At 36.9% G+C, this 10,393-nt stretch overlaps 1 protein-coding gene across 1 annotated transcript in view; it reads right to left on the reverse strand.

Annotated features, from left to right (window-relative positions):
* The window catches only part of LOC126199345 (uncharacterized), a 150,826-nt gene extending 142,765 nt beyond the window's left edge, over positions 1-8,061 (reverse strand). The window contains exon 1 of the mRNA XM_049936206.1: positions 8,029-8,061. The gene's annotated coding sequence lies outside the window, so the exon portion shown is untranslated. The remainder of the gene's footprint in view (positions 1-8,028) is intronic.
* Positions 8,062-10,393: the final 2,332 nt, after the last annotated feature.

The raw sequence follows: 10,393 nt of genomic DNA on the forward strand, positions 1-10,393 counted from the left end.
ACCAGTTAATTTCATAAATTATCTGAGAGTACGCATTAGGAGTGATTTAAAATGGAATGATCATATAAAGTTGATCGTTGGTAAAGCAGATGCCAGACTGAGATTCATTGGAAGAATCCTAAGGAAATGCAATCTGAAAACAAAGGAAGTAGGTTACAGTACGCTTGTTCGCCCACTGCTTGAATACTGCTCAGCAGTGTGGGATCCATACCAGATAGGGTTGATAGGAGAGAGAGAGAAGATCCAACGGAGAGCAGCACGCTTCGTTACAGGATCATTTAGTAATCGCGAAAGCGTTACGGAGATGATAGATAAACTCCAGTGGAAGACTCTGCAGGAGAGACGCTCAGTAGCTCGGTACGGGCTTTTGTTAAAGTTTCGAGAACATACCTTCACCGAAGAGTCAAGTAGTATATTGCTCCCTGCTACGTATATCTCGCGAAGAGACCATGAGGATAAAATCAGAGAGATTAGAGCCCACACAGAAGCATACCGACAATCCTTCTTTCCACGAACAATACGAGACTAGAATAGAAGGGAGAACCGATAGAGGTACTCAAGGTACCCTCCGCCACACATCGTCAGGTGGCTTGCAGAGTATGGATGTAGATGTAGAACAAGAAACAGGTCATTTGGAAATTCATGTACACTTCTCTGCAGTGATACAAATTAGGAAGGGGAAAAAAATTAACAAAGCATGTGTATTTGAGTTTTACTGTGGAAGAAATGGCAGTACAAGTAAATGTTACACTAATTTTAATGCACAGGCCCCTACACTAGTACGACAGAAGAAGTGGACAGTGTTAAATTCTTGGGATAACAGCTTGATAATAAATTCAACTAGGAGGAGCACACCACAGAACTGCTGAAGCATCTTAACAAATCTCTATTTGCAATACGAATTGTGTCAAACATAGGGGATATAAAAATGAAAAAGCTGGGATACTATGCTTACTTTCATTCCATAATGTAATATGGGATTATTTTTTGGGGTAATTCATCAAGCCAAGCTAAAGTTTTCCAGGCACAAAAATGTGCAATAAGAGTTATATGTGGTGTGAACTCAAGAACATCTGGCAGAAGCCTGTTTAGGGAACTAGGGATACTAACTACTGCTTCCCAATATATTTATTCCTTAATGAAATTTTTCGTTAAAATTATGTCACTTTTTCAAATCAACAGCTCAATTCATGGAATCAATACTAGAAATAAGAATAATCTTCACAAAGATTTAAAGTCACTTACCCTTGTACACAAAAAGGTGTGCATTATTCAGGAACACACATTTTCAATAACTTGCCAGCAGCCATAAAAAGCTTAACAACCAATGAAATTCAGTTTAAGAGAAGCCTGTGTGTGTGTAAATATAAGTACAATCTAACTTCTGCACCATTTCAGTGCAGTAATGTGTTCATTGTAAATAAGTATTGTAGTAGTTATATGTTTAGTACATTAAAAAAAAATTTAAATTCAGTGCATTAATGCAATCTTAGTAAATGAGTGTTTGTAAAATGACTCTTTCATACACTGTTCAAAAAGAGACGATCATTCCACTTGGGACCTGTGGAAGGTATATTAGCTTATTTGTTTCAGTTGTAGATATTTGTCATGTATTATTGTTTTTCTGACATGTTCTACATCCTGGAGGACCTCCTCACTACAGATCAATTGGAATGAAAGTAAATCTTATCTAATCTCTTGGGGAGTCTACTGAGAGTGTCGTTGGAATTGACTTCCAATGTTTTGGAGGTTGTCTTTGCTTCTTTAAACTACAATAATGAGGTTTTGTGTTGGAAAAGCCACATAATGTTTTAGTCCGTTATTTGATGTGACCATAAAATAATTCTTGTAATTGCACCAATTCTTCTCCACCTCTCCAAGGAGTTATTTACTGCCACTTAGGAACAGGGTTTGGGCTGCATGCAAAAATACTGGTTTCAGAGCAGTTATAAAATAATTTATCCTGATGTTCTGGAAGACACATAGGCTAGCTGAAGTTTGCAATCTCTTTCTGTTATGTTTCTTCATTTAAAACTTTTCCATAAAAATCTCCCCTAGGTACTTAACTTTTTCTGCTTTGCTGATGTGTCTGTAATTTGTCTCTAACTTTAACAGGGCAACTTTGATGACAGTTATTATTCAACTTCTCAAAGGACACCTGTAAGCGAATTTGTCTGGCAGTTTCCATTAGCAAGTTGTTTAGTTTATAGCAGTTTCTATGTTGTTTGACACAAGGCAATGATGGAAAACGCCAGGCAATCTAACACGATCCTTTTAAATTTCGTTCCTATTCTCAGAGGGTTATAGCTGTTCTTTTGTTAGTTCTGTTTGTAAGATTCAGGTAATATTTTCAAGAATGCGGTTGAAAAACAACAGAGTCAGAATCATCACCTTGTTGCGCTATTCTTATGACCTCAAAGGATTAAAAGATATATCCTAGGAACATCACCTTATATTTTGTGTAAGTCATCGTGGCTCTAATTATGTCACATAATTATAGGCAGCAGTAACTAGTCAACCATGAATTCAGTAAGGTTGTTCAACAACACCTCACAGCCTATCGAGATGGACTTTCTCATCAAAGTCTACAAAATTGGTATGTACCTACCTGACGCTCAGACTAGGCTCTTGATCATTCCAGCATGGGCAAGTAACAGAATTTTGCATGTCCTCTGATAGCAAGGAAATTCCTCTGTAAGTGTTGACTTTTGTGTGTGTGTGTGTGTGTGTGTGTGTGTGGTGGACTGGGGACAATACCCAATCTCAGGATAAGGTTTCTGTACTACATGTTTCTTCTGCCTGCTATGACATCAAGTGATTCTTTGTAAACATGTTCCACACATACAAGCATGCTCTGCAAATGGCTGTACAGTGAAAGGCAGAGATTATTTTGTACCATTCACAGTCATTCCCTTTCCTATCACACTCACAAATTGAGAAATGAAAAAGGATTACCAGTACACATTTTTATAAGCTCTAATCTCCATTATTTTGTACTTTTTCAAGATGAACGTTGGGGCAGTAGAATCATCTGCAAACAGTTACAAATGCTAGTTCCCATAAAACCAACAATATTCTTTTCTGTTTCTTTCTGATAAAACTCTTCTCAGAGAGTGATAGCGCTATGATGTGATAAAACTGCCAGCTCTTGTGGTTTGTGGCTACTGTCTTCATATATTATCTGAAAAATAGCTGGGTTTACTGGCATACCATGCTTATCTGCAATTGCGGACTGGTCTTTATTAGTGAAATGGGATGCCCTGTTAAGAGACAAACTGCAGACAATGAGAAATATATATGCTGAATTCACAACATTATATAGCTCTGGTAGAAGATGAAGATAAGGCTGGCAGATACATACAATTCAATTAGTCTTAGGCAGACACATACCACTATGTGAAGAATCAGAGTGGTTCTTGAGGTAACAAAGCAGCTGTCCAACATGAACTATGAGGAAGACTACAGGCTCTCACAGTCTCAGTTGTCAGTTATTGCAGGCTGGCCATGTGATTATGCCTGTGCAGCTGCTCCATCATGTGCCATGAATACTGCACTGGAAGTACTGATATGTCTCAAGCACCATCGGCAAATACATAAGTGGCACTACGTCATGATGACAGCCTTCACCAGATTTGCAAAGGGGAACCAATAACAATTAACATTAAAATATTCCCAACAAAGAGATAGAGGGGCTGGCCAGTACTTACCTCAGCTCAGTACAGCCGATAGATACACAAAAAACAGAACCAAAAATTTACGTTCCTAGCTTTCGGAACAAATGTTCCTTCATCAGGGAGGAGAGAGGGGAAAGAAAGGGAAGAAGGGAAAGTAGATTCAGTTACTCACAACCCAGGTTATGAAGCAACAGGGAAAGGAAAACAGGGAGGGTAGCAAGGATGGATGCATGGTTGTCAGAGCTCTGAGATTTTTCAATCCCAATTTTAATAGTGGTTTTAAACTGTCTCATTCGGGCACATCATGTATGTGATGTATTTCAGATTCGAACCGAAAATTCACAGTTGACCAACTCTGAAAATATGATTACAAGGTTGAAAACTGAAAGGGACCCACATCGCATCAATGCATCTGCAGTATTTTTACTATTATACAGGTTACCAAGTTAGCTAGAGAAAATCCTGATAAACACATTACAATGGCCTCTGATCTACAACAAACCTTCCCAACACTGTGACTAATGTCCATGGCTGCATTCTATAAGAGGAAATTATGGATGTATAATTTAGGTATTCATGATTGTGGGTCTGGAAAGGGACATATTTTTGTGTGGCGGAAGATGATGCAAAGAGTGGATCTGATGAGACAGGAAACTGTCTGATAAAATATCTAGAAATAGATCTGTCTTAAGCTACTATTCTTCACATCCTTAGTGATAACTGCAGAGGCCAAGGCACAAACTGGGCAATTGTGGCTCTAGACAGATCACTAGTGTAACCAGGAAAATTTAAGACCATTGAACATTGGTTTCCACAAGTTGGGCACACATGACTGCCCTATGACCGAGTTTTCGATCAAATTGAGAGGCGTGTTAAGAACAGAAACCCACAAAGTACACCCGTGATGGTTGGATTACAGTCGTTAAAGATTACTGCAAAAAGAAGCCATTTTCAGTAGTTAAAATGAAGCAAGCAGGCTTTATAGATCTTACGCATTTGCAGATAAATATTGAAAAGAAGGAATGACATCATGGTGTATCTCAGTTCCAATTTTCAGAAACAACAGCTTTTCATTTTGGTGAAGGAATGCCATGACATTTAAAAGTGAAGTATCAATGCAATGAATTTGAAGAATTCAGAACTGTAAATATCACTAAAAAATGATGAGCACATCAGGAGCTTAACCTATTCCAGCTATCAAGGAAATACTTAAAATCCTTTCCAATTTGCAAGAAAGAACAAAGATGTTTCAAAGGGATACTTCAACAAACAAAGGAAGAAAATGACACAGAAGTGACAGATACCGGTTATATTGTTTGAAAAATGTTGTCACTTTTATTCTACGTAATGTTATATGTTGATGGTCACAATTTTGTAAACCTTCTCTTCTTTTAGTGCGAGACAGATCAAAGCCCAATGTTGTCACCCAGCAATAAAATATTTTTTTATTAATAATATGTAATTTTTTCACAAAATAACAGTGCACACAGGTATATTAAGACACTGGAGAAATAAACTACTTGTGTTGGGTACCCAGAAAAACTGGTATGTGATTTATTGATTCCAACTTTCAAAATGCTCTCCTGACAAATTTATATTCTGTGGCTTTGGATTATATCATTTTCACCCCTTCGATTGTTTTAATTAAAGGGTTCTAAGTTGCAGTGTATGCTGGATTTTTGATCCACAGAAAGGCCCTCTAAACCTTTTGGAATGCAGAGTAAGGACACTTTTTGAAAGGACCTAGCACATTTCTCGGTGATCCTGACATCTTGAAGCACTAATGCTAATATTAGCTTAAACATTTGAACAAAACTGTTCTGGAGGGCAGCTATCTCCTAACAAGTTGTATGTTAGTCCTCACAAGTGGCCCACAATCTACATAGCCTAAATAATTTTCTTCCTGTTTATATATGTACTTATATTGATTAGTAAGTTCAAGGTGTTTTCCAAGCACCAGTGGAAATTACATCAAATAAGATGTGCATACCTGAGCAAGCTTAATACAACGAGGATGCAGCACATATACCACTATCAACCATTTTGCCTTGCCAAGTACTCACCTTACTGACACACAGCTCAGCTTTAATAATATTTCTACCATGCTTGTGATCTAGATAGTCAAGATAACAACTCTCTACAACTAACAGTAGCCACACTGCTGGACACAGAGTGAAGAATTATAGGACCATCGGGCAGCTTCAATTTGCGTGCCCCAACCTAGAGCCGCGTCACCCCACACCTGGGTGCCATGTCTGAAGACCATTACAGTTTTCCAGTCACAATCTTCATTTGATAAAGTAAAAAATATACATGGCAAAGAATATGTAAATTCAATATGTTCTTCATGTGGACAGTCACAGCTGAATGATATCAAATATTGGAGAAACAGGTTCACAAACAACCTTCCTTCCCTTCAAATCTCCCAACTACACAAAGCAGTCCTACCAATTCCCACCAAGTCCCTGCATGCTCTCACAAACAGCACTACACCCTTCCTCTTTCTGCCCCAGCAGTGAATGTGATTTCTATTTTAAAAGAAGGCCTTTTTGCAGAAAGCTCAAATGTATAGCACTCTTTTCATTGATGCTGTCTGTGACTCAACTTCTCCTCCTTGAAGATAATGACGAAGAATGAAGAAGATGAAGATACTCGCATCCACAGCACACCATAAGCTGCCATGTATCCCCTGGGTGGTGCTAGAGTATCAGAGCTGGCAGCCAGACTTATCTACTACAGATCTCCAGGCTTAAACGTGAACGCTTAAGTTGCCATATCCTAAATAAAATAATCCTCCATATGGTGAGGAGCAATCTTGCCTTTTCATAATAGTGATTGTTGCTTATTCTTTAATGTTAGAAGCCATGGCTTCCGTGAAAACTTTAATCACTGTACAAACTCACTGGTTCCATCACCCATCAGTCTTAGGATTTTTATTTATCACTTTTAACTTTTTCCACCTCTGACAATGTTTGATGTGAAAAATAATGACTTACACCATTGTTCAAAATCCACATTGAATTGTAGGTCTCCCAGTAACTGGCTGGACAAGTCAGTTCAAAGGTCAGAAGAAGGCAGCAATAAACTACCTTACAATAGGACCATCCCTAGTAAAACACAGTGGTATTCAAAGCAACTTGTATTGCTACAATGATGAAAATTAATATTACGACAATGTAAAACCTTATTTTCATGATTTAAAGAAGTATTCATGATATTAAAAATGTAATTATAATTTTATTATTTTCATTTTTGTGCTCAGTGTATCAAAGACTTTCTAGTGCACAGAATAAATTAGCATTATTTGTACCATGAAACTATATATGATTGTTAAGGGTTAAGCATGTAATAATTCGATGTAAGACATTTTGTTGAGTCTGAATTTTGTTCTCGTACTGGTCGGTAGAAAGGAAAAGTTCCTTAATCGATGTGAAGGTATAAAGGCTGTAGAAAGGAGAGAGAGAGAGAGAGAGAGAGAGAGAGAGAGAGAGAGAGAGAGAGAGAGAAGGTAAATACAAGTTATTCAAAACAAATATCTCCCAAGTGTAATGTCTTGTCATTTCCTATAACTAAAAATTGCAAGGTCTAATCTGAGCCTGTCCTGAATAACAGCGAAGAACATTTATGTTATCACATATTTTCTTCGTTTTATCACAGTTGTGATTCGCATGTTTCTTTTTGTTACGTGACGTGTTATGAATATTTTCATTATACGCGCAAAAGTGCACACAGCTTTAATCGAACCTGCGTCCTTCGGAAACGATAACTTTTTAATCAGTACAATTACGCGAATACCGTCTAAATCGCAACCGTGATCGCAAAAGTGTTTCCTGGACCAAATAATTCTTATAAAATGTGTATTTTCCAAAGCGAGCAGCATTGCACTATCGCTGACTCGCAACAATCGAAAGAGTAAAATCAATGCTTAAATAAAATTGCCACCTTTTAATAATTATTATTATCCCATTAAATAAATAAATAGCAATTCAGTGGCTATACAATGAATAAACAGAGGGGGCAATTCAAACTGTCATACTGGTGCCAGCTTTTCCCTTATATATCGATCAGTTTTTAAAGGGTAAAAAAATTACATGGACTGGTACAGTTCACGTCGCAATGTTCATATCATGCAAATCATAACATAGTGTTTTTTATGGGAAAAATCTTTAAGTGAAGACCCTTCCCTGTTTACAAAGAAGTTAAAGCATGAAATAGTCTTGAACTTGGCCATCCCAGAGTGCCCCAGAGAGCTAAAACACTAAGAAGAATCGCTTCTCGGCTTTTAGCAAGATCAAAGTTTGTAGTATTGATTATTAACAAAACAATATTTAACATTGAGTTACTAAATCCTTACCCTAAAAATAAGACCACAAGGAATTATTCTGCAACAAGGTCCTAGTAATACTAGGTCCCTTGTTGCTGCAGAAAGAAGGATTACATAATATCTATTTTAAGAACAACTGCTAACGCTGTACAGGAAGTCCTTATCAGGAAGGTTGCGCAACCGGAAGTGAGTTTTCCAGCAACAAACAGACAAGTAAAATAATAGACGGAGAAAAATTCTAAGTACCACAACAGCTGTGACAATCATGCTACAAACAAATAAGCCCTTAGCTGCTGTGCCCCCAGAGCATATATGGCTACCTCTTTTGAAAAATGTGCTCAATACATGTGACAGAATTGCTTCTCTTTAGTTCATTTTTGTTAATGAGACTGTCATTGCAATATGACCCATACCCCACCAGATATCTCAATAATTCAAGAAAAAAATTGGTCTTACTGTATGACAAAAAAATGTACTGGGGGAATTCAACGGTAGTCTAAATTACAGATGCAAGATATGTCACTTTTGTGTTGGATATCATCACTGCAGTACGCAAGTATGTTTGTTCACCTGAAAAGCAAAATCTTGCCATGTTAATTTTTGTTTTATGTTAAAAGAAAATAATGTATGGAATTACTTGGTATTTTGTTGGGACCATAGTATTATTTAATGTTAAATAATTTTTCTTGATTAGCCTTTATGTGTTAAATGCTTTCCGCTGTTATGGTCAGTTAATTATGCTTTTACATTTCTTGCCTTATGAAAAGGTGCACCACTGTTAATGTTCTACCATTTTGAGTTTACATGGTAGAGTGATAAAAGCTTTCACATAGACATTAATAGAAGTCATAACCTCTGTAGGGGAGTGGAAAGTCAGTGAGCGAATCTGTGGCACTATAATGCACCTAACCTGCATACAGAACTCTGATCATCCTGGATGTTGTCTTGATGAAAACTATAATCTGCTTCCAGGGATTTTACAACTTTATCAACTGGTCCATACCATGAAACAACTGTGACTCATCCATCTAAATCTAGTTATCTGTAGACCAACTAGTAACCTGGCAACTAATAAGTAGTTATTTGTCCTGCTGGATGCATCTTCCGCAGCTCATACATTCAACTGTCAGTTGCTTCGGGCAGTTTTTAACATTTATTACTGTCAATTATGACAGTGCAAACATTTATCCAGAAGCATCATGCATGATTTACACTTACAAAACTTATTTTTACAGAATCACGAGTTGCAACTGTTTGAGAAGCATAAGACAATGCACAGTCCAACTACATGTTACTTAATCACCACTTGAAGGTCCTTGAGAAATGGAAAAACTGACAAAAAAGTGAAAACTTTATTATAGGGATTTGAAGCTTTCGTATGAGACAATTAATTGCATCAAAAGGAAAATTCACTCAAGAAAACTTCCTCCTCATAAGTGAGTAGCTCTCATTCTGGACTCTGCGTGACCTACACTTGTTTTTTAACCTTCCCCAATCTGCTCCTCTCTCCTCCCAGAGAAAGGACTATTAATTCTGAAACTTGGGATAGTGTATGTTCTTTTGTGTGTGTCTATTGGCAAAACTGAAATTTCACCTCCTGCAGCAAGTATTGGCCATTATTTTATAGCATTCAGATAAGATGCAGATCAATTCAGAAATCATAAAAGACTGAAAAATACCCCAGAGATAAATGTGAGAACACCTACATAAGAATTTTTCAAATAGTGATAACTGATGCACTAGGATTTAACAATAAAACTCATATACAGTGCCTTTTAGGTGTCTGATAACCTCCTAAACTTGCACTTTAAAACATCATGTACAGATAAAATTGTAAATACTCATTACATAATGCCATGTACACTTAACTCCTTTACAATCAGCTTAATCAAAAATCAATGGCTTGTTGTGCAGTAGGCATCATAGTAAGAGTACAATTTCCCAGATGACAAGGCATTGATAACCTAAGCTGCTGACTGTACATGGCAGAATGTGTGAACACAACTTTTTTTTTGATTTATATTACTGTCTCGCTTGTGGGTCTAACTATCACCATCTTTTGTTATCAAATACCCAACAGTTAGATAAAATCAACGTGTTAATGTAACTGAAACACTTGGTCTTTCTCTTTTCTACTGTCAAAAGTAAAAACTCATATTTTGAAAGAATAATTCACACACCAGCAAGAAAAGTGATAAGTCAAAAAATCGTATTATTAGCTTAGGTCACTGAAAAATATTTGTGAAGTGCATAATGCGCATGAAAAATATAACACAATGTACTGCCAACAGTACTTACTTGAAATTTAAAGGAGGCTTATACTATTTCAATACAGGTTTTACATAATTATTTCTTTGAGTTTCCTGAAGAGTTGCATTTTTGGGATAAGTCACTG

Source organism: Schistocerca nitens, chromosome 8, assembly GCF_023898315.1.
Source record: "Schistocerca nitens isolate TAMUIC-IGC-003100 chromosome 8, iqSchNite1.1, whole genome shotgun sequence".
NCBI lineage: Eukaryota > Metazoa > Arthropoda > Insecta > Orthoptera > Acrididae > Schistocerca > Schistocerca nitens.